General features: G+C 40.6%; 1 long non-coding RNA gene across 3 annotated transcripts in view; it reads right to left on the bottom strand.

Moving 5' to 3' along the window:
* The window catches only part of LOC107970473 (uncharacterized), a 69,151-nt gene that overhangs the window by 25,605 nt on the left and 17,372 nt on the right, over positions 1–26,174 (bottom strand). Inside the window, exons 5-6 of one of the 3 annotated variants that reach the window (XR_010155614.1) lie at positions 24,456–24,586; positions 24,119–24,249 (exon numbers count right to left, since the gene is read on the bottom strand). This is a non-coding gene — a long non-coding RNA (uncharacterized LOC107970473). Of the gene's footprint in view, positions 1–24,105; positions 24,250–24,455; positions 24,587–26,174 lie in introns of those variants that run through there. The other 2 variants (XR_010155613.1, XR_001713060.3) reach the window with 2 other exon arrangements.

Raw genomic sequence — 26,174 nt, 5'->3', positions numbered from 1 at the left:
ATTGATATGGATACCTGGCCTTTCACATCCCTCCTTTTTGCACTCACCTCTCCTGTCTCTTCTCTTCCCTCTTCCCTCCCCTCAACCCCACAAGTTTGCTCTGGTTTTCAAAATATTCAGATATAAAAATGTTTTATTGTTGTTTGTTTGTTTTGGTGGCATAGAGTCCTTTTTTTTTCAGAGAAAACATTATACAAAGGACTAATACATAAAACAGACCAACACTGACCTGCTGTCTTTGACATGGGGAATAGGCGTTTGCTCCCACTCCCTCCCCACTTTATTTTACAGTTTTTCAAAGGAACATGAGGCATTTTCAAAGGAACCTTAGGATTTCAGCAACTGTATCTTAAGAACCACTTGCCCACATGAATGAGATAACAATGTTAGTTCTCCCATTCCCAGAAGGTGCGTAGAAACTGTCCTAGCTTAGATGGGGGGAGGGGGATGTGGGGGGCGGGAAGACAGGGGAGGGAGCGTACTTCCATGTGATTCCCCCCAGGGCCCACAAGAAATGCATGAGATAAGCACCCTGGCCTCGATCTGGCTATATGGGGCTCTAAACATCTGTGACGAACCAGAGCATGCAATTCAGTCACACATACGTCTCAAAATACATTGATCCTTTGGTCTTTCGACGTCACCTCAATGGTCCAGCCATACAACCTGCCTAACCGAAAGCTGAGCACATTTTCCATCACCAGGCCTTGGTACTCATGGCTTCCCGCTCCTGCACTAACACCCATCCTTCTCTCTCTGCCTGGCTATTTGACCCACTCAACCTCCAAGGCCTTCTCCATGAGCTCCTTCCCAGTTTCTAGAGCCAGAATTCTTTGGTGTGTTTGTTCATTTGTGCCTCCCCAGCATTCTTCTGTCTCCCTCACAGACAGGAGAAATGCCCACTCATACTCACTAGATGGATGCCGTGGTGATCACATCCTGGGTAAACTACCGCCCTATTACTGTCAGTAATTACATCACAAAGTGCCCATCATGGGCCAGACCCAAAGGAGGAGTCTTATAGACATTATCTTTCATTGCTGACCACTCCATGTTGCTTCATTAGATAGCAGTGTTCCTTGCTAAGTCAGACCAGGGAAGGATCATTTCCAAAGAAAAAGCAAACCTTTTTATTCCTAATTTTATTCTCTTTAGGTGTCAAATGTAAACTGGGCAAGATAGAATTACTCAGTTTACCTCTACAACAGTCCTATTTTTCATCCTGATTCTGAGCTTCAGTGAGAGTCTGTAACAAAAGTGTCTCTCAGTGAGACAATTTTTATCTTGGTTCTCAGTGATTACAATGAACTATTGAGCAAGTATTTTTTTCCTGGAAAGTCAAGTTATCAGTTTTGGGTGGCTTTCATCTACTCATAATCCAGCAGATTTGTAAAAACCCAATACTTCCGGTGCAAATACTTTACTTAGGCTAGTTCATCATCCCTTGCCTAAGTGATTACAGAACTATTTTTTAAATCAAGGACAGTACCCATCAGTTGGGTGTAGTGACTCATGCCTGTAATCCCAGCACTTTGGTAGGCTGAGGTGGGCGGATCACGAGGTCAAGAGATCGAGACCATCCTGGCCAATATGGTGAAACCCTGTCTCTACTAAAAATACAAAAATTAGCTGAGCATGGTGGCACACACCTGTAGCCTCAGTTTCTTGAGAGGCTGAGGAAAAAGAATCGCTTGAACCCAGGAGGCAGAGGTTGCAGTGAGCCAAGATCATGCCACTGCACCCCAGCCTGGAGACAGAGTGAGATTCCGTCTCAAAAAAAAAAAAAAAGAAAGTATTATAGTGGGGCAAATTATATCTACAAATATTTGTTGAGTACTATACCACATCCAGTGCTGAGTATGAAGACAAACATAAAGATAAATACTATGTTCTAATGAAGGAGACAGAGTCCTTGTCCTCAAGTAGCTGATCAAGTACAAGGCAAGAAATGCTGGCACATGACTAACTGGAAACATTCATTCATTGTTTATATTCAGTTTTGTGTTAGGAATTTATGGCATCTTACAAAGAAACATACAACACAGAAAAAGTTAAAGACTTAGAAGTGAGGAAGAAAGATTAGGCAAAGGGAAAACAAGGTCAACCAGAGCTAATATTAAGGCCAGTTCACAAAATACACCACCTGGAAACTGCTGGAAAGCAAGGGCCATCTCTGTTGTGTGCACAGCTATCCCCAGTGGATGGCACAGTGCCTGCCACACTCAATAAACAACAGATGAAATGGGCACTTCTTCCATTGTAGACCATGTAGCAACTCTATTCATGATAGCAAAACCACATTTGGTGAATCCAAAATTTAAGGCCACCTTCTCTAGACCCAGACTACACTGAAAAGTTGGAAGCTGGAGACCTTACTGCCATATCTTTCAATTTGGGATGGATGTATCTTATTTGAAAAAAAAAAAAGGATGGCAGAATATGTGTTGCAGTCTTGGTTGCACTAGTCTAGTGGCTATTATTTTTCAAACATATTTCTCTTTAATTTCATCATTATTACCTTTTATTTTGACAGGTAGGGTTTTTCTCCCCATGTTTATGTGTTTCATCTTTCCAACTGAAGGTACTTAGAAAGTAGGAACCAGATAATCTTCATCTTTGCAACTTATTCCTGCTTCTTGAGCATGTAGCACAATACCTTGAACATGGTGGGCACCAAAAAATTCCTTTTTAACTGTTTACTCTTGTGGGCATTGACCAGTGCTAACTCAGTTTGAGTCAAGACTATATTGTGCAAATGATGATGGTGAGCTGCAAAGCCTCATTTATATATTGACAGCTAGTAGGGTTCAAAAAGCCAGTGTGATGAAAAGCTGTATCAGCGTGCATGTGGGTGTCTGATCATTTTACCAGCCAGAGTGCATTCTTTGGCAACCTGATTCTAGACTTTAGTGACTCCAAATTTAAAGTAGGGATAGAGGAATGTAAGACAGGAGGGCTGAGAGGAAAGGGGCTGTGACACACAAGGCAAGGACTAAGTGGTGTGAGATGTTGGATGCAGTGTGTGATGAAGAGAGGGGAAAGTGAGTAAGAAGCTTTTAAGCAGTGATGATGGAAAAATACATAAATAAAGCAAAGGAATTTTAAAAAGTAATAGCATGGATTACAAACTGGATCTTTAAAACAATGTTCTCTAAGAGAGAAGACTGAAGGTAGATATATGTTTTAAAACTATTAATCTTGCCTCCTGTCCTGTTTGTTTAATGAGAAACCACACTAGTACTGGATTGTATGTGACTAGGGAATTATTCTGGTTACAACAAGTAACATATTTTTACTTCAAAACACACACTCCTGGTTACACCAGTCATAATTACTCACGTAGTGAGTTAGGAAATTCTACAACCAGGGCGAAGTAGAGCAGGGCAAAACTGTTCAGGCATTACTTTAATTTAAAAAATAAAAAAGTAATTTCAAAACCTAAAGAGCAATAAATGTCATGAGTCGGCTCAAAGAGCAATGAGACACGGTTTTCACCTAACAAATTAGTAAATATTTTGGAAAGTATTGACATGTATTAAGTGAATTCTGTTATAAGTTTTTAATGCCTGATACGATTAGGCTCTGTACCCACCCATATCTCATCTTCACTTGTAGCTCCCATAATTCCCACATGTTGCAGGAGGGACCCAGTGGGAGATAATTGAATCGTGGGGGTGGTTTCCGCCGTACTGTTCTTGTGGTAGCAAGTCTCATGAGATCTGATGGTTTTACAAGGGGAAACCCTTTTGCTTGGTCCTAATTTTCTCTCTTGCTTGCTGCCAGGTAAGACGTGCCTTTTGCCTTCCGCCGTGATTGTGAGGCCTCCCCAGCCACATAGAACTGTGAGTCCATTAAACCTCTTTTTCTTTATAAATTACTCAGTCTCCGGTATGTCTTTGTCAGAAGCATGAAAACAGACTAATACAATGCCCAGCCCAAAAAAGAAAATTAAAAGTCCATGTATTACTGGCTGGATTACTAATTGAATCAGAATTTATGGAAAATCATCTGGTAATGTATGTTAAGCTACTTAAAACTGTTTGTACCCTTTGGTGGAATAAGTATCGTAAAGCAGTAATCAAAAATTGAAACAGGATATGAAATATTTTACAGCCATTAAGAATCAGGTTTTAATGAATATATAAAATAAATATTCATATATATGTGTGTATATGTGTATCTGCATTTTATATGACTTCAATTCTGTAGAAATATGCATGATCATACAACAACATGCCTGAAAGGAGATGCTCTAAATGTCAGGTTTTATTGGACTGTTAGAATTATGGGTGAATTTTTTTCCTGCTTTTAAAAACAAAATTTGTATGGGTGGGTATGGCTTTAATAATATAACAAAAATAAACATTTTTTGGGAAAAAAAAAAAAACTAGTTCATAACCTAAGCCAGTCTCATTTACTTTGCCTAACAAAAGATCCTGTTAAATTTTCTACCAGAAAAAGAAAAAACCTTGACATGCAGACCCATCAAAGAGATTTGTCACTGTCTCTTCAAAGGAGGAAATTATGTTTCAAATTCATCCTTATCCCAAAGCAGCTAATTTGATTTTATCAGTCATCAGCAAAGCCCTTAGATTACATAATTTATGAATTTCTAGGCTCCATCCCTACAGGGCAAGATTCAATATTTAATGGAAACCATTACACTGTTAGATTTCTAGAGCTCCTCTAACGTGTTGGCTTGGAGAAGCCTCCAGCCTGAAGTACTGAGTGGTCATCTAGAGCATATCTGTTTGGTCTGACAGCACTAGACAGATGCAGAGGTGGAAACAAGATGAGGAAATTAGGATGCACACATGTTAGCCCTGGGATAGGAAGCCTGGAGAAATGACCCCAGGACACAGGTGGCAAAAGTAGGTGCAAAGATGATTCTACAATGAACTTCTAGGGATTGATGTTTTCATGAAAAATTATCTAATTGTCAGAAGCAAAGGGCCTCTCCTGGCTGCAAGACATTCCCAGACCAGCCTCCTTTTCCTGGGCATCTGCTGTCTGAAAAAGCTTTGTGTATCTGTTTTGCATTAACAGTGTAACTCATCTTCAGCCTTATCCAAAATTGGACCTGGACTTTCTCCTCTGCACTACTTCACTTTGCTTTCCTTCTGTTGCCGGTGTTAGAACAGAATTTAATTTGTTCATCCTTAAAGGCTTTTCCATCACTAGATTTCTCAGGAAGTTCTGACACTTGGTATTTATTCCCCTGACAAGTAGGCTTTGAGGATGAATCGCATGTGGCTTGTCAGGTGCATTGAAAACAAATCTCCTGGCAGTAAGGGAGTTGCTATGAATGGTGTTCCGGCTCTGTTTCAGGAGATAGTGCGATTCTGGGACAAGTAGTGCAATCGTGGAGCCATTTTATTTTTAGAAATATCGTTCTCAGTCTCACGTCTGTTGTCAAGAGTAATAACAGTGAACACACTGCAAGGATGCCTTTAGAAGTAGAGGGGCTGCAGGTATTCGGGTAATGGTCTGCAGTAAGAGAGATGCTGGGATAAAATGCCTTTCTCCAGAGATGATAGAAAGGAAAAGCATTCCATAGTGAGTCATCTCTTGGGTTCATCTGCAGTCTACTTTTTGCCCTTTCACCAGAAAGCATAAAAGTAAAGAGAGTGAAATCCAATGTTCTATGCCTTTTGTCTAGCTGAGAGATGCAGAGAAGGCAGGCCACAACCTCCTGAGCAGCCCACCTCTAACATTCTTCCCAGAAGTCATGCTGTATGCAGAAAAACCTGAATACAGATCCTGAGACTATAGATCTTTTGGTTACAGAAATCTCAAATTTCAGGCATCTTACAGGTGTTCCCCAAACTGACAGTCCATTCAGACTTCCCTTTGTCTTGGTCACTGGTGATGCGTTGTGCTCCATCAGCCATGTTCCTGCTCTAGCTGTAGACGCTTGGCAGTGCTGATGTTGTGCTCACCTCCACTCACTACAGCTTCATCCAGGGAGACCATAACAGGGGCACATGCTGTCAGCTTATAGCATGTCCCATTCATTCCTTCATTCGTTTATGGTAGGAATGAAAGGATAGGTGATGTCAACTTATTCCTCTCTTCCTTCTCCTTCTCCTCCTCCTTCTCCTTCTTCCCCTCCTCCCTCCTTCTTCTCTCTCCTCATCCTCCTTGTTCTACTCCTCCTTCTTCTTCCTCTTTACTTTACCTGTGCCATGGATTTAGGTCAGGTAAATGTGTGATTTTGGTCCCACAGTGAGCTAAGCTTCCTATCAGTGTTACTAAAACATACCTCGTTACTATGGCCATCACTCCTAGTAAGTAGCATTCCCCAGCTTACATACAAGGGCAGAATCTTTCTCTAGCTTTAGTGTGTATCCAGGTCAATGCTTGTTAAAAAGGATCTGAATCAGGGTGCAGGGATCTCACTTTTAACAAAATTCCCAGGTGATTCTGCTGCAGGTCGTCTCTTTGATTCACTAGATGAAACATGGTGCTGTGCACGACCCATTTTATGGCTAGATGGGGTCAGAAAGCACCCAGTTCGTGATAGGCAGTTCAGGTCACATGGTGACTTGATGGCCCATAGTCAAATGTTCAGTTTCCACAAAAGCCCAGTAAGAGGTCAAGAACTGTCTCTCAAAGGGAGAGTAGTTATCTGCAGAGGATGGCAGGGCCTTGCTCCAAAATCCTAGTGGCCTCCACTGTGATTCGCCTATAGGAGCCTTCCAAAGGCTCCAAACAGCATCTCTATCTGCCACTGACACCTCAAGCACCATTGGATCTGCTGGGTCATATGGCCCAAGTGGCAGAACAGCTTGCACAGCAGCCTGAACCTGTTGCAGAGCCTTCTCCTGTACACTCAAAACTAGCAGCCTTTCAGGTCACTCAATAAATGGGCCAGAGTAACACACCGAAATGAGGAATGTGTTGCCTCCAAAATCCAAATAGGCCCACTAGGCATTGTGCCTCTTTCTTGGTTGTAGGAGGAGCCAAACGTGGCAACTTATCCTTTACCTTAAAGGGCCTATCTCAACAGGCCCACACCACTGGACCCCTAGGAATTTTACTGAGGTAGAAGCTCCCTGCATTTTAGTCGGATTTATTTCCCATCCTCTGGCATGCAAATGTCTCACCAATAAGTCCAGTGTGTTTGCTACTTCTTGCTCACTGGATCCAATCAGCATAATGTCATCAATGCAACAGATCAGTGTGATATCTTACGGAAGTGAAAAAGCAATCCAGGTCTCTCTGAATAAGATTATGACACAAAGTTGGAAAGTTGATATACCCCTGAGGTAGGACAGTAAAAGTATATTGCTGGCCTTGCCAGCTGAAGGCAAATTGCTTCTGGTGGGCCTTATGGACAGGAATGAAGAAAAAAGGCATTCGTCAAGTCAATGGCTGCATAGTAGGTACCAGGAGATGTGTTAATTTGCTCAAGCAATGAAACCACATCTGGTATAGCAGCTGCAATTGGAGTCACCACTTGGTTAAGCTTATGATAATCCATTGTCATTCTCCAAGATTCATCTGTCTTTGCACAAGCCAAATGGGAGAGTTGAATGGGGATGTGGTGGGAATCACCACCCCTGCATGTTTCAAGTCCTTGATGGTGGCACTAGTCTCTGCAATCCCTCCAGGGATGTGATATTGTTTTCGACTTACTATTTTTCTAGGTAGAGTTAGCTCTAATGGCTTACATTTGGCCTTTCCTACTGTAATAGCCATCACCCTGCCAATCAGGGAGCCAATGTAGGGTTCTGCCAGCTGCTAAGTATGTCTATGTCAATTATGCATTCTGGCACTGAGGAAATGACCACAGGATGAGTCCAGGGACCCACTGTAAGTCAGACCTGAGCTAAAACTCCATTAATTACCTGACTCCCATAAACCCCTACTTTAACTGGAGGACCACAATGACATTTTGGGACCCTGGAATCAACGTCAGCTCAGAGCCAGTGTCCAGTAGTCCCCCACATTTCTAATCATTTCCCTTTCCTCAATGCACAGTTACCCTGGTAAAAGGCTGGAGATCTCCTTGGGGAAGGATGGGAGAAAGATTCACTGCATAAATTGTCAGTAATGTAGTGGTGTCCTTTCTCAAGGGTATCCAGCCTCCTCTTCATTCAAAGGGTTCTGGGTCTGTAAACTGGCTCAAGTCTGGAAATTGATTGAGGGGCTGTGATTCTCTGTTTTTATAATTCAAATTAGTCTTTTGTCCATTCGACCTAGAAGTTTTCTGTTTGTATAATTTAAGTAGGAATGCAGTAGGCTCCTATCAATTTCACTTCTAGGAACACTGTGATTAATTAGCCAATGCCAGAGCTCTACACGAGTCAGACTATTCTGATTGCCACTTTGCCTCTGCTGTCCATTATGGTAGCTACGCCCACCTTGCCTTTGACGGTTGAGTGATGCCACTTGGCCCCTGCCACCTCAGGATCCAATTATTCCCATCATATTTAAATTTTGTAGTTGAGTAACTGCTGTTCCCACCATTGGATCTGACATACAGAGAAGAGCAATTACAGGGCTCTTCAAAGTTGCAGGTGCTGCCCTCACAAATCTATTTAACAAGACATTAGTCAAGGGTATATCTTCTGGACCCTCCCAGCTGGGATGAGTAGGTTTAATGTGACTAATCCACTCCACCATCCCAATCTCCCTAAGCCTTTGGATCCCTTCCTCTACATTAAACCAAGGGAGATCAGGCATTTCCAGCTTGCTCACAGTGGGCCATCTTTTAATCCATATTTCAGCTAACCAAGCAAATAAACTGTAAGAACCTTTTTTAACTCCCTGAGCTGCAACATTAAATGCAGAGTCCCTACTTAGTAGGCACAAATCAGTAAATTCAGCCTGATCCAACTCAGTGTTCCTTCCACCATTGTCCCATACCCTTAATATCCATTCCCATGGCTGTTCTCCAGATTGCTATTTATATAAATTAGAGAACTCAAACAGTTATTTTCAAGTGTAGTGTACTGCTTCATGAGTCACACTCTCAACCTCACCTCCAGGGGCCCGCTGGGACTTTAGTCTAGTTATAGGTCTAGAAGCAAACAGGGGTGTTGGAAGCGGCTCCTGAGGAGAATCAACATTATCTTGCCTGGCAAGTGCCTCAGGGGAGGCCATCACTGTTGCTTCAGGCAGCACAGGATTTATCTCCTCAGACAAAGGTGGAAAGGCTGATGGCACCATGGGTCAGGGAAGGGATGTTGCCACTATTGGGGATGGGGAAGCTGTTCCTTCTGGCAAAAAGGTTCATCAGAGTTTACAAACTCAGTGTCCCCAGTTCCATCAGGGTCCTCCCACATGTCCCCAGTCCAAGTTGCAGGGTCCCGTTCTTTTCCAGTCAATGCCCTCATTTTAACAGTAGACACCTGGCAAGGCTGTGCATACATCTTTCATTGCAGATCAGCTACTCACTTGATAAAAGCTTGTGTCTGTTTTTCCACAATTTCAGCTCTTTCTCTACAGGAGATAAGACTCTCACTCAGGGCAATCTTAGCAGATTTGAGGCTCAGTACCTGCTTCTAAAGCCGAGAGACAGAATCCCTGAGTTCATCATTTTCTTTCATCACTTTATCCACTGAACTTAGGAGCAACCAACCAGCTTCATTATGTTCCTTGGTTCTCCACATATGGTCAAAGGTAGCATAGAGTCACTAAACTCCTTGCCATTCACAAGCGGTGAATCAGGAGTGTCAAATGCATTTATTTTGCACAATTCTCTAAACAGCTCATGCCAAGGACTATCAGTGTTTTCTATACTATTAGAAGTAGAGTCCTTAGCATTTTTGGGTCTAATCATATTAAGCAGCCAACTCCAGAAACCCGAAAATAATTAAAGAACTCTATCCTTAATATTCTGTTCCTCTAGAACCACTCCTGGTACCAAAATCTACATTAGTCAGAGTTCTCTTAGAGGTACAGAACTGATTAGATAGATAGATAGATAGATAGATAGATAGATAGATAGATAGAATGTATTATATATATGAAGAGTTTATTAAGTATTAACTTACACAATCACAAGGTCCCACAATAAGTTGTCTGCAAGCTGAGGAGCAAGGAGAGCCAGTCCAAGTCCCCAAACTGAAGAACTTGGAGTCCAGTGTGTGAGGGCAGGAAGCATCCAGCATGGGAGAAAGATATAGGCTGGTAGGCTAGACCCATCTCTCTTTTCGCATTTTTCTGCCTGTTTTGTGTTTGCCAGAAGCCGATTAGATTGTGCCCACCAGATGAAGGGTGGATCTGCCTTCCCCAGCCCACCGGCTCAAATGTTTATCTCTTTTGGCAACACTCACACAGACACACCCAGGATTAATATTGCATCCTTCAATCCAATCAAGTTGACACTCAGTATTAACCATCACAGACACAAAACTACAAAAAGTAGTTTTTAAATCAAAGAACAAGGGATCTGTTTTCCACTATTCTGACTATTTTATTCCAAGAGCATTTCTCCCATTCATGTCTTGGGCGCCTTTGTTCTACTCATCTCTCAGGGATATTGCCATGCACCTCAGCCTCCAGGAATAACTCATTACATAAATGATCTGAATCAGGGTGCAGGGATCTCACTTTTAACAAAGGTCCTAGGTGATTCTGCCACAGGCCATCTCTTTGATTCACTATATGAAACATTGGCACAATGGTTAGAAAAGTAATTTTTAAATCAAAGAACAAGGGATCCATTTTCCACTATTCTATTTTATTCCAAGAGCATTTCTCCTGCTCATGTCTTGGGTGCCTTTGTTCTTCTCATCTCACAGGGACACTTTTCTGCAATTGCCAGCACCTCAGCCCCCAGTAATAACTCATTACGTTTCTTCCCATTTGCACATGGGTATTTCTTAACATAGACAGTGCCCTGCATTTTCTTTCTATTATACCATAGAACTTGAGATTTCTTGCATTAAATGTGAGAAAACTAGGATCAGAGAGTTCTGACTTCAAAACTTAGCTCTTCTGCTTTCTATCCATGTGACTTAGGCAAGTTAACCTCTTTCAGTCTTGTCTGTAAGATGGGGATTAATAACATTATTTACCTTCTAGGGTTGGAAAGAAATATAAAAGCTAGTGTATGCTAATATAGGTTAAATGAATGAAAACTTAGCTCAGTGAAGAAGCCAATATAATTTTTTATTAGAGACAATTTTGCTCTGTCACCCAGGCTGGAGTGCAGTGGCATGATAATAGCTCATTGCAGCCTTAAACTCCTGGTCTCAAGTGATCCTTCCACCTCAGCCTCCCTAGTAGCTAGGACTATAGGTGTGTGCCACCATGCCTGGGTAATTTTTTTTTTTTTTTTTTTGTAGAGTTGGCATCTTGCTATGTTGACCAGGCCGGTCTTGAACTCCTGCGCTTAAGTGAGCTTCTGCCTTGGCCTCCCAAAATTCTGGAATTACAGGCGTGAGCCACTGTGCCAGGCCAATATGTTAATAAATTATCTTCAGTATTCTTGCTTAATTCTACTATTGTTTTTTTCAACTATTATTATTCTTATGATTGTTTTTGAATCACCCATTAGGGGAATTTTTTCATTTTCTTCCCAGACTTGTCTTTAGCCTGCATTAACATTTCCTCTCTGCCTTAATGCCTCCCTTTGGATCATTGTAAGCGGTTTTCATCTTCTGTTACAGCTTTTCCTTTAAACTGTTTTGCTAACATTTTGCTGTTTCTCTTCCAATCCAGAACATCCCACTTCTTGCTACAGGTGCTGGAAAGAGAACAGGAACCTTTAATAAGCAAGTGGTTGGTGTGTACAGTGTACATGCTACCCTTTCAATGAAAAGGCACTCAGCTAGGACCTCTTAACAGGAAGGGAAATCGCACATTTCTAGGAGAAAAAGGAATAGTTCCTCCTAAATTCTAGTTGCATTTTCTCTCTCCCAGGTTCATATATGTTGACTGCCACTTTCTTCTTTGTTATCCTGTGCTTAGATAATTTTTTTCCCCTTTTATCACTGTTACCTTCTCTATTGATTTAAATTAAGCTTGGTTTGTATTTCTTTGAAAAGAAAACACAACCTTGCTGGGTTGGGAGGTTTTTCTAAGGCCTCTGTGCTCTAGTAAAACCCTACGTATGTAGGTCCTGCAAACCAACATTATTTTTGCTGTAAAAACATCAGGTGCATGTTCTGAGACATGGGCCCTCTGTGTAAGATCCCTTCACACATGCAAACACAGCTGACATTTCAACACTTCCATAGAGTGAGAGCAAAAGGATCCTGGTTCAGAAAGGTCAAGGCTGTCCTACAGGGCAGGGGGCATGGCTTCCTTTGACCTTCATCTCCAGCATGAGCAATACACTGGCAAGTGTTCCAATTTTATACCTTCTCATACAAAGCTTGTTTCCAAAGATGTGCCTCGAATTTAAATTCCCTCAATGGGATAATGTTTAGTTTTCTATTTTTATGTAGTGATATTACTACAAACTTGGTGACTTAAAACAACAAAACAACATACACTTATCATCTCACAGTTTCGGTGGGTCAGGAGTTCAATCATGGCTTAACCGGGTCCTCTGCTTAGAGTCTCACATGATGTCAATCAAGGCTTTGGCTGGGGTTGTGGTCTCACTTGAGGCTTGAATGGATAAGGATTTATTTCTAAGCTCACTTAGATTGTTGGCAGAATTCAGTTTCTTGCAACTAGGATGAGGGCTTCTTTCCGGCTGTCATCAGATCCTACAGTCTGCCTCATAGTTCTGTGCTGTGTGGGGTTCCCCAGCATGGTTTCTTGACTCCTCAAAGTTAGCAAAGATGGGAGAGAGGAAGGGGGAGGGAGAGAAAAAGAGAGAACACATGTGCAATACAGGTGCTGCAATCTAATATAACATAATCACATAATCATGTACGCATAATGACTTACATCTTGCCATCTTTACCACATTCTATAGGTTCGAAGCAAGTCATGAATCCTTCCTTCCCACATTCAAGGATAAGGAATCATACGGGGCATGAACACCAGGAGGCAGAGATTGTGGGGCTGCTACCATAAGAATCTATCTGCCACAAAAATGTATATGTGCTTTTTTCCTTAATTTCTTTCTTTTTTTGTTTTGTTTTGTTTTTGGAACAGAGTCTTGGTCTGTTACATAAGCTGGAGTGCAGTGGCACGATTGTAGCTCACTGCAGCCTGGAACCCCTAGGCTTAAATGATCCTCCCACCTCAGCTTCCCTAGTAGCTAGGACTACAGGTGTGCACCACCATTCCCTGCTATGTTTAATTTTTTTTTTTTTTTTTTTGAGACAGCCTGTTGCACAGGCTGGTCTCAAACTTCTGGCCTCAAGCGCTCCTCCTACCTCAGCCTCTCAAAGTCCTGGGATCACTGGCATGAGTCTTACTATTTTTTATTTTAAAAGATGGAGAAAAAGTTCACCATGAACTTGACCTTTCCTAGATGTGGCCCAATGATTTTGATGAAATATTAGGTCTTGTTGACTTCTTTTCCCTGTTAACATGCAGCACAAAAACCTTCTCAGATTCTTACTTAACTAATTCTCAATGAATTGATTAGAATAACATCTCAAGATGTTATTTCTATTCCATATATCCAAGGTCATTTTAGAATGATTGAGTTTCAGACCTAGAGTTATTTCCTAAGGAAAGGAGTTGTAAGTGACCCTAAGGAAGGGTTTCTAGTTGAGTTCCCAAAAGTGTATACCAATGAGATCATTAGTTCACCCATTGCCATAGGATTTCTGCTTTCTCTGGATTTTGTACATTATAAGTGACTTAATACTTAATTTTTTCCATAGAATCAATCAATAAGCAATATTCAGCATATATCAGGAGTATAGCATTCTGTTGAGTGTGTTGCAGCTGTACCAAACAGTAGAATGCATGCTTATTGCCTTTACAGAGCTTATATGAGTTTCATGAGATGCAACATCAATGGCAGATGGGGACCACAAAGCAGAATAGCTCTGGAGTCAGACCACCTACGTTAAAAATGTTTTTTACTGCTTGCCTGCTGCATAATCTGTTATATAACCTTGGGCAAGTTACCTAAGCTCACCTAGTCTCAGTTTCTCTTTAAAGTGGGTACAGTTATAATATCTACACCCTGGGTTGCTATAAGGATTCCATGAGATGATCCATGTCAACTGTTTAGCAGAATGTTCAGCAGTACTGCCACATGACAAAGCTGCAGGGACCCTCACTCACATCAGTACAAGGCAAGTGGTATCCCCAGGGGTTGTCAGTTGGGCAGCCCTGAGTAGGTACTTAATAAACATTCTTGCCTGCCTCTGATGTTAAAATTATTACATGTGAAATTGCAAACACAAATATTTAACAGGTCATGGTATGATCAATTTCTATCTGATTTATGTACAATTACTGTCACTACTTTTTTTTCTGGTCATTTGAACCCATGAGCTCCTCTCTGCATTCTAGTCTTCGTGCTCCCTACTTCTGTATTCCACCACCTATGCCCACATCTGTCCTCATGCCTGGCTCTTTCTCATCCTTCGGTCTCTTGTCAAATGACCCTTCCTTAGAAAGCCTGCTCTAACCATGTTATCTAAAGTCATTTTCCCCCCAAATCATCAGTTTCTAACACATCACTCTAGCTTATATTCTTCATTGCACTAATTTTCATTTTGTTTGTATTTCTAACTTTTGTTTTCTGCTTCCCTAAAGAGAATGCATGCCACACAAAGGAAAGCAGGGATTTTGTCTGCCTTGAACATGCAGTTATTTTCATCTCTTAGCATGGGGTCTGAAACATAATAAGCACTCCAAAAAGACATGAGTGAGGGAGGGAGTGAGTGGAGATCCATTTGAGTTGTGTCTTCAGGGACAGCCCTGTGGAGAAGGTAGGTTTTTACTCAAAAAAAGGAAGAGAGACATAAGCTGTATGGTAACAGAAGAGGGGAGGTGTTTAGAGAGAAAGGTTTGGCCATTTTCTTGAATATCAGGCTCTACAGCAGAAGGAAGTTTGAGAATTTAACCATACTGTCTAAGGTGTATATCTGCATTACAGATTAAAAGATAATAATGCCTGACTTACAGGGATTCTGTGACAAATAATAAGGTAGTTGAAAGTCTTTTGTCAACTATGTAAATCACCTTAGGATATGAGTAATTATTTCCATGCTTAAAGGCTAGAGGGAATAAAGTTTATTCATTTAAAAGAGAGATCTATATAAAGAAATAAATATTTTAAATTACATAACATAGCAATTCAATTCATTCTCTTTATAAAACGTTCAAATATTCTAGATAAAGTTAAAGCTCTCTTGATGACCATCTCTAGTCCTAGGCCTTCTGCAGAGGTAAACATTGTGGTCAATGAGCTGTAAGTTTTTTACCTTTAAAAATCTGCACATTTATTTCCAGATTACCATAAAAGTACTTTAACAATATTTCTAAAACCTGCACTAAAAAGTAAGCCCTATTAGTCCCTGGATATGTTTTTCTATGCTTTCCATTATTGAAATCTGAGTTAATTTAATTAATTAGCTCTTTGGATATTTCTTGCTTCTTTCTGCTAAGATAGCATATTTTGTCCTTTAATAAAATACTAATTTAAGAATGCTTATAAACTTCTGGGGATATATCGTAAGGAAATAATTACAAAAATAGCAACAATTTATGTATAAAGATATGTATCACAGCATTGTTTATGATGTTGAATGATTGAAGCAATGCACCTGTCCAACAAAGAAATTAATCATTAAATAATCACACAACCACAAAACTGGAATATTATAAAGCCATCAAAACTGGTATCTACAAAACGTGTTTTAATGTATAGGAATGTGTTAATGTGTTAATAATGACAAATAGTAAAAGGAGCCTACAAAACTTAAATGCTGTGAGCTCATCAAAGTGTGTTTAGCTAGAAAGAAAATAAGACTAGAAGATCATATGCATGAGTACTAAGAGTGGCTATGTCTTGGTGGTAGATAATGAATGATTTTTATTTTCATCTTTATACTTTATTTTCCAAATGTTTCTAATAAACATGGAATAGATTTGAATTTTAGTTTAATTTTTTTTAAATCAAAGTAATAGACATACGTAGTTTAAAAAGGCAAATAGCAGCAAGGCTTTCAGATAAGGGTTTCAGATAAAAGCAGCAGTTCTCTGCAGCTCCCCGCCTCACCCCTGCATCCCCCTCCCACAAAGATGATTTCTTCTGGTGTTCTACATAATATACATATACTGCTATTGCTTGTTTTTTTAGTTTTAGATATTATTGATTGACTTTCTATAATAGAAAAAGAATTAGTTCACTTTCCACCTTCACCCCATTCTATACATGAATATTTTCCTCTCTCCACTGTAACAATATAGTAAAGTAATAATGTATGGTTAAATATTTTTAAAATTATAATTGTAAGTGCTGTTCATTGATGACATTTATAGAACTATGAATATATAATGTTTTCTTTTTCTTTCTTTTTCTTTTTTTGTTTGAGACAGAGTCTCACTCTGTCACCCAGACTGGAGTGTGGAGTGCAGCAGCATGTTCTTGGCTCACTGTAAACTCCACCTCCCAGGTTCAAGTGATTCTCCTGCCTCAGCCTCCTGAGTAGCTGGGATTACAGGTGTGCACCATCATGCCTGGCTAATTTTTGTATTTTTAGTAGAGAGGGGGTTTCGCCATGTTGGCCAGGCTGGTCTTGAACTCCTGACCTCAGATGATGGCCTGCCTGGGCTTCCCAAAGTGCTGGGATTATAGGTGTGAGCCACCATGCCTGGTCAATTATATGACTTTTTCTATACAACTTTTTGGTTTTCTTGGAATTGATAATTGCCTCACATTTTCCTATCTTTAGACTTCCATCTACCAAGCAATAATTTGTTCCCAAACTTTCCAAGAGAACTGTTTACCTTATCTCAAACTGGTCACGCATATCAGCAATGCTAAATTGTTGTGTAATCTCTCAGTGCTGCTTTTGGAAGACCAATGCCATTTTGAACCCTGATCCTTTATAAAAGACTCATTTTTCTCTCCACGGGCTTTTGGGAAGGGGTGTGTGTGTGTGTGTGTGTGTGTGTGTGTGTGTCCCTGTGTGTGTGTGTTGTTTTGTTTAATGTAGTGGTATTCTGAAACTTTTTATGATAATGCACCTAGTTTTGGGTAATTTTGTATTCATTTTGCTGGAAGCTTGACGCCTCCTTCAATCTGAAAACTCATGACCTACTGAACTAAGAGATTTTTCTAGTTATTTCCTTGAAAATTTTGTCTTCTCATTTTTCTTATCAATAGACCTTTAAGGATTTTTGTTTGGTTGGTTGACTTAGCTTAGTTGGTTGGTTTGTTTTTCACTCTTGCAGAAATGCTACCACAAAAATCCTTGAGTATACTGTCTTATGCTCATTTGTAAGTCTTTCTGCACCATAAATACTTTGCAGTAAATATTGAGATGTAAAATAGAATTGCTGCATCATAGTATATGTGTATTTTCAAATTTTATATATGAACTACATGCTTCCAATATGGACAAAAGCCCCACCATCACTGGCTAATTGTTTTCAGTGCTTAATCACAATTTATCCACATTCCTGTTTCACATTTGCTCTTCATAATGATCACAACTTTATTTTTAACACCTCACCACCATCCAGCCAATCTCTGACTCACTCTTCCAGGAAGGAGCCAGTTCATAATCCTAGCTCTACCACTCACTCCCTAGCAGCAAGAACCTCTCCAAACTTCAATTTTTTCCTATGTAAAATGGAAATAACATCTACTTCCCAGTGCTATTGATGGATTAAATGAGATATATCTAGCCTGGTGTCTAGCAAACAAGAGATACTTAAAACATACTAACTCCTTTTCCTTAACTGTCAAAGCTCTACATTTGGAGATAATATAATTAACACGTATGGTTCAGAGATACAACTTAATTTCACTCAATAACTGTAATTGGGATCTACAATGATCCTTACTAGAACCAAATATACATGTGAAAATCCAGATATTCCCCATAGGTCAACTAAGACCCACACCCAACCCTCTCCCAAAGAATAGGGCCTGGACAAGTCCCTTTAGAATGAACATTCCACTTTGCATGTTCTGGCACCCTCCTTCTTCCCCAGAGGGGTTTAGGATTGTTCCTCTTTTACCCTGACAAAGTTTCATATATTTTAGATGCAATATAGGGGCCCATGGTAAGGGAGAATAGCTTCTTTTCCATAATTCCTTTATCTGTCTCATTATCCAATCCAGTTTTATGAAACCTCATGGCATAAAATGACAATTAGCTCAATAATTATTGCTTATTTGAATGTATCACTACTCAGATAACAATTACCTATTAAGCACCTGCTATTTTGAAAGTACTATGAGGCTGTCAAGGGGACACATCTCTCAGTAAGGAATGGTCCTCGCCTTCAAAGAGTTTATGGCATAAAAAGTGTTAAAAACTTGGTTGATAACAGTCAGCCAAAAGTATAAGGTCATGTGACTACGTGTGCCTCATGAGACAGTGAGAGGTAGGGTCACAGATGAGTGGGGAGAAAAGTGTGGGAGAAAGATTGACTGCCCAGATGAGGGTGTCTGTATGACTGAACTTTCTGTGACAGCAACACAGAGCAATGAGAGAGCCCTGGCTTTGGGAACAGGTAGACATGAATTGAACCCAGTGCTTGTCTGACTTGGGCTACGTGTGCAGTCTCCATTTATTCATGCGTTTGGAGCAGGCCAATAATACCTTCCTGATAATTGAGTGTGTAGGACATACAACAGGTGCATAAAAATGTTTCAGTGATAGCCTGGCTTTGTAAAGGTAAGTTTGCTTCCTCCCTCTTCCCTTCCCTTCTTTATGGTATTGGATGGTGTGCAAATTTATCTTCATGGTCTTCTAAAGAGTAGCCCTTGCTTTACCTCTGGTTCCTGTCCCATGCCACTGGCAGGGGATGGCATGGAGAACATGGTAGCATCTTGCCTCTGTTTATTGCTTATACCTCTATATCTTTCCCTTGACCTTATCACCCCAGAATGTTCACATGGGGTCTGGCAAGGAAGCCAGCTACCCTAGCTGCATGCGATACTTTCATTCATGACTATTACAGATCCTTCTGTGCTAATGGGGTGCCCTCTGACATAAACAGGCCAAACCAGAGCAGTATCTGTAGGGGTTCTAGGCAAGGGTACAGGTCAGGATACAAATTAAGAGGGGTGTGTAGTGACAATCTAGAATCGATCTGATTATATCTTGTATTCTAGAATGTCTATTTATATATCTTGGCCTAACAGACCTAGAGAGATAATCAAACTATTTCTACTGGGTATTTCAGAAAATGGTTGGAAAAATGGCTTGGTAAGTGAAGCTGAGTCCCAGCTCACTATATTAAAGAGCTGTTCTGCATGATTTATTACCTGGGAAAAATTTATTGAGTATCTACTATATGTCAGGCATTGTGTGCAGGGTAGGAGACCCTTGTCTTCTTCCTAACTCCCTTCTCAAGTCCCACAGTCATGCCTATTTCTGTTGCAGTGGTAAAGATTTAAATTCTATTAACTTCTATTATAAAATAATAAAAGTTATTGAGCATTTCTGACATTCTGGATACTATGCCAAATGCTTCGCCTACTTAACATACATTATCTAATTTAAGCCTTATTTAAACCTCTTGAGGTAGGTACTTACATGATCTCCATTTTAACAGATGCAGAAACTGGAGTAGAGAGGTTAGGTGACTTGCCCACAGCCACACGGGTAGGAAGCAGTGATGTCAGCATGGGGACCAGGAAATCTGCCTCTAGTCTGTGCCTATAACAACCACCTGCCTCTCTCCTGCCTCATAAACACCCAGCATCAGGCATCCTTTTTCCCTTCCACACTGAAATTATGAGGATCTTATTTAACCTTATGGATTCTCACCTTTTTCCAGGTTCCTCTTGAGAGACACATTTCTCCCAGAATCTCTACTTTCCTTTTTCATGTGGCAGCCAACTTTGCCCAGATTACTTTTCTTGTCCCACCTACTATTCCCCCAAATATAAAGCCAGGCCCATCTCTCATTCCCTGACACACAGCTAAGTCCAGACCATGTGATTTAACAAGAGATTCCTAAAGCCTTTGGAAAACAGAAGGGGATTAAAGTGCACACGGCAGAACCCATCCACAGACTTCCCACGGTCCCCCATCACTGACTTCCTGCAAGTCACCATGTTGAAGGAGCCAGTGCATCTCAGCTATTGGGAGGCACCTCTACCCTGAACCCCTACTCTGCTAAAACCCATGTCAAACAAAATCACTCCAAAATCTTCTTCTAAAAGAAAGCATAATCTGTTCCTATAACTCCATCTCCAAAGAAAGTTTGATATTGTTATGCAGAGCCTTTGGCCCCATGCGGTCTCTAAACATCCCACATCCGATGCAGGGCTCAGTTGCTTTTTGCGGAACCAAAATGCCCTTTAGAAGGCTTATACACTATTGGCGAGAGTCTAAATTAGTTCAACCTTTGTGGAAGACAGTGTGGTGACTCCTCAAAGACCTAAAGACAGAAATACCATTTGACCCAGCAATCTCATTACTGTGTATATACCCAAAGGAATATAAATCATTCTATCATAAAGATACATGCATGCATATGTTCATTGCAGCACTATTCATGACAGCAAGGACATAGAATCGACCTAAATGCCCATCAGTGATAGACTGGATAAAGAAAATGTGGTACATACACACCATGAAATACTATGCAGCCATACAAAGAAATGAGATCATGTCCTTTGCAGGGACATGGATGGAGCTGGAGGCCATTATCCTTAGCAAACTAATGCAGGAACAGAAAAACAAATACCATGTGTTCTCACTTATAAGTGAGAACTAAATGATGAGAACACACTGACACATAGAGGAGAAAAACACACACTGGGGTCTGTTGGAGAGCAGAGGGTGGGAGGAGGGAAAGGATCAAGAAAAATAACTAATGGGTACCAGGCTCAATATGTGGGTGATGAAATAAACTGTACAACAAACCCCTATGACACATGTTTACCTATGTAACAAACCTGCACGTGTACCCCTGATCATAAAACTTTTTAAAAATGCCCTTTAAACAATTGTTCATTGTAGGGAGACCCCTTGAAGCTATTGCTACGGAATAAAAGATGAAATGCTCCTGATTATTGTAAATACAAAATTGCATGCAGGATCGTGTAAAGACCATGCCAGGTTGGACTGCCAGAATGAGCCAACAGCATGTGATGTGCTTCCCCCTGCAGAGAGCCTATGAATGGACATGCAGTCAGGAAGGTTTCACATCACCAAGATTCCTATCCCAGAAAAGCAAATGTTCATAGCTCTGGGAATGGAATGCGACCCTTGTGGAGAGCCTATAAACGGACGCGTGAGGGGCACCTGTCCATATGGATAAGATAGGGGTATAAACTCCTTCATCTTGCCACGGCTCTTCTAGGCCTTTTTAGGGTTAAGGCATACTCCCTTCTGAGAATTTCTGGTCTAACCGGTTGTCTAGCTTCACGTCCTGTATCTGTGGATTGTTTGTAACCAGCTTTTGCTGCAACTGTTACTGCTGATTAATATCTGGCTAATCATAGGTTATGGAAAGACTGTGTTTCTGTTGTAAGGCTCTGTTAGAAATTACTGATGCACACACTATATTGTAAATTCTTATCTCTGTATACTGTACTTCTGCATATAGATGTTATGTTAAAGAATTACTTCATCCACATACAACCATCTCACCTCATAATCAAATGACCCTAAATCCCTCACTAACCTACCCCCGCCCTCACTAAGCTTAACAATAAATGCTGGTATATTCGGTGCGTTGGTGGCACCATGGGACCAGAAGGCGGTGATCCCCCGGACCCAGCTTTCACTATCTTTTGTGTGTCTATTATTTCTCGACCTGCCGATCCGCCTGGGAACAAAGAAAGAGCCCCATTGGATTGCGGGCTGCTGGCCAGATCCCGCAATATCTGGCGCTCAACTGGGAACAAAGAGAGAGCCCTGTTGCATTGCAGGCTGCTGGCCAGATCCCACAATAGTTCATGCTACCTCCTATACCCAGACAAAGATGAATTTAAGCCTACTGTCTATGAACTTGGGGATAGTAACAGGGATCCAGCTTGAAGCTTTAAAAAGGCCATTTTCCCCCATTTCTACCCATCAAGCTTTGAAAAATATCAGGGCTGAGTCTTATTTAGGATGCCTAGTTTGCAGTCATAAAGCATCTCAGTGTTTTTTTGTTTTTTTGGTTTTTTTGAGATGGAGTCTTGCTCTGTTGCCCAGGCTGGAGTGCAATGGTGTGATCTTGGCTCACTGCAACCTCCGCCTCCCAGATTCAAGTGATTCTCCTGCCTCAGCCTCCCGAGTAGCTGGGATTACAGGCACATGCCACCACGCCTGGCTAATTTTTGTATTTTTAGTAGAGGCAGGGTTTCACCATGTTGACCAGGCTGGTCTTGAACTACTGACCTCAGGTCATGTGCCCACCTTGGCCTCCCAAAGTGCTGGGATTACAGGTGTGAGCCACTGTGCCTGGCTACATCTCAGTTTTTAAAACCATCTCCCACCTTCATTATCTCCTTGTACCTGAGACATCAGCTCTCATTCCTGGGGAGAACATTCAGAGCCTTCTCATGCCCTAACCCTACACTGATACTAAGCTCAGAGTACAGGCCTGGGCCTGACCTTGCTTCCCTGTGTTCCTGGGTATTTTCCTGGACTCTTCCCGTCTTGAGTTCTTTCTCCTCCAAACCTCCTTGCTGAAGCTGGATGTCGGACTGGTTTTGGTAACTAAAGGGGAATTATATTCTTAACAAAAACCATGACACTTCTTGATATAGGATTTCCAGGAACTGACCAACATTCTTTGCTAATAAACTTTTCAACCACAACTGGTTCTGTGCAGGTGTGCATTTTTAAACAATGAACCAGTAGTTCAAAACAAGTTTAAACCAAATCCCACATAAACAAGCACAGTTTTACACACCAAGATCATTCTGTTGTTTGCCCTCGTTGCTTTGTGTAGAGCAAAAAGGCATTGAGAACCTCAAGCTTGGAGTGTTTCAATAAATTACCCTCACACAAAAGGATCACAGTTAAAAATCACTCCTGTTCTTCTTGATCCTCTCCATCCTTTCAAGGTAAAGAGAAGGAGAAAGGAGGAGGAAACAAATCTTTGTTGATTCATTGACCTGTTTCAAGAAATGCAAGCAGAAAGGCCAGGCTCGTCTCATTGCTACGTGTGGGACATAATAAATCTGAAGCATTAAAATGCTGATAAATCTGCATTAAATCTGATAAAGTGTCACATGTGAGCCTCTCAGCCATTCATGAAGAAGAACATGGCCCATCTAGATATGCCCCAGAAGGTGCATAAATTCTCTCAGGCCAAAAGTAACAAAATATTTTATAAAGATCTATTTTTTTCTTCTTAAACATGAATATAACCTAAACAAAAAAAAGGAAAAGAAACAGAAACCATACAGACAACAATAACAACAAAGCTAGCGATTGTTTACTCTATGGTCCCAGCTTCATTAATCTGTGGGACAGTTTGAAGATGAGAGCAAGTTTTGCCTCATCATTCATTTACAAGCTACTGTGTTTATTATGTTCATTATTAATCCAGTTTTAATGTATTTGTCCATGGTCACAGAGCCTGTCACTGTCTCTAATAACCCTTGTTGATCTGAGATCAGGCATCTCATTTCAGACCTTAGCATTATCCTTCACATACTATATAGGAAGAATAGATGTAGTCTTTGGGAGTTATCAACCTAATAAAGTTTCCAAAGAGGATGTGAGTGAACACACACACACACACACGTATGAATAAAATGATTCTCTCCGTCCAATAGCATAACATCTTAGTTTAATGTTACTCATGTAGAGAAACAGGAAAGAAATTAATGGATGAATTTATTATCACAGTTATTATCAAATAACCGCAAGCCAGGTCTCATTTCATGACCAACAGTAAATCTACACTTGGCAGGATTTCATCACCAATGGGAAATCTGACAAGCAGGCAGAGAAACCAATAGGATTTTAAAATGTTTTTTGAATTACCCTTTCAATAATCAAAAACCAGTTTATCTAAAACATAGCAAATCTTATCTTCTGTGCAAACTTGTACTCACAACTTATTTCCCATACACGTGGTAAATTACCAAAGCAGCTCTAAATTTGCTGACCTTTAATAAAGATAAATTCTCCAGGGAGATGGGAACCAGCTTTCCTTTTTAAATCCATTCCTGGATTTCTTCTGGTCTGGAATCCAAACTGGGTGCCTCTCACGTTTACATGTAATCGTTTGTGAGGATCTCTAATCAAGAAAATAAATCAAAGAAGGAAGTCTTAAATCTGTATAAAGAGAGCCTCGAATTTGCATAATGCAGTACTGGTTAGAAAAGAAAAACACATTTTTCCTAACTTTCTTCAGATATATATATATATATATATATATATATATATATATATTTTTTTTTTTTTTTTCTTCCCCAGCGAAGTCTGGCTAAAAGATCTTCTTACACATTAAGTGAATCCAGTGGGGAATTAGTCTGGCTGGAATGCTTGCTGGAGTTTTGATAATGAAACCACTGCTGTGGCTGCGTTTTGTGAGTTTCATGTTGAGTCTTCAAACTTACAACAAGCGAATTCACCTAAAGAAAGAACCATAGTGCTATTACAGCTCAATAAGTGAAGGGCTCCCAAAAGGACTCAGAGTTTGAAATGGGCAGGATATATTTGCATTTGTTTATTTGAGTTTCACGTCAATTCTGTGATGTAGATGCCACAGGAATCGATCTCTATGTTTTACAAGGGGAAAAAAAAAAACTGCCGGAAAGAGGGAGGGTGACTTGCTCCGGATTAACTATACCAGTAGTGACAGGTCACTCTTAGGACCTCGATCTCACCTCACCGATGCTTCAGACACATGCAAGAGGTCTTTGGAATCCAGCAAGAAGAAACAGTCATTCGTCTAATTCATCTCGGCATCCCTAGCTTTTAGTCTGGAATGGGAGCTAAGAAAATAGCTAGGAAATAAATTAAAGCACCAACAAGTTGCAAAGAGGAGAATAAACCAGTTATGGCCACGGTGTGTCACATTCTGAGGCCTCTCCCCAACCTATGAAGCCTCACCCATTGTCACCCATATGGCCAGTTTTGGGAAAGCCTGGCATGTAATGGTCTTTGTCATAAGACACAGACCTGCTGTTTGGAAACTTTCTTCTGTAGAGTCCAATTCTAAGGCTTCAGGCATCTGCTTATTCATGTGTACTATATGTGAACCGACAGTGACATGGTCCAAGCTGGAAGCTGTAATACTCATTAGCAGTTACTTCCACAGCATTTGCATTCAGCCAAACAGAAGTGCTAAAACACATTTGCACCTCAGTGACTATAGGTCCATCAGTTAAACATCAACAGGAAGTATCAGACAGGGATTAACGTATTATAGACTCTAAGCAAAAAAATCATTCAGATTTCGTGAGGCTTCAAGATGGGAGAGACAAGAGCTATACGCTGTTCGTATTTATTGCTCAACAATATACACTTTGTGGTCCCATTTCTCGAAAGGGCCACAGTTAAACACTCTAGAAACTGAACTGTGTGCTGTAGATACTGTGTTGGGCTGGTATTTGCATTGTTCATGTATTTCACATGGCAGGATGGAAGTTTGAAGGTCTTTACCTGACGCTGGTTCCATTTTCATTTAGTGTAGTGCTAACCCCATTACCCAAAGGTAATACTATTAGGTAATGAACTATATGTTTAAGGTGGATTGTACAAATAAAGAAAGCCATCTAAGATGAACTAGTCCCCTACTGAAATACAAAATGAAACAATCCATTTCTTTTGTTTAACCTCTAGACCATAGTCAAAAATGTTTTTAAGTGGCTTGTAACAAGGATTATTTTAAATAGACATGTCCTTGCTCGATAGTCTGAAGCTTTGGCTATGCCACCCATGCATGCCCATGCCCCAAATTCCAAGCATGAGCTAAGCATATTATAACACACACAAACCTCTGCCTTGCCCACCATTAGAATTTTAAGTCCCAGGTTAAAACTAGGTCTCTAGTTGCTTACAAATTTCAGTGGGATTTGGAAAAATCCTTTAAATAGATTTTTATTGGTTTTTAAGAACAGGGTTATTTTGTGTTAATAATGGGCATACATTAGGCTTTAGATAATTGCTTTATGTAACTTAGAGTTTTGGCTTTCAGCTAAATAAACACTCTGTGTG

This window comes from Pan troglodytes, chromosome 2, assembly GCF_028858775.2.
Source record: "Pan troglodytes isolate AG18354 chromosome 2, NHGRI_mPanTro3-v2.0_pri, whole genome shotgun sequence".
NCBI classification, from domain to species: Eukaryota; Metazoa; Chordata; class Mammalia; order Primates; family Hominidae; genus Pan; species Pan troglodytes.
This window is presented reverse-complemented; position numbering and strand designations above follow the sequence as displayed.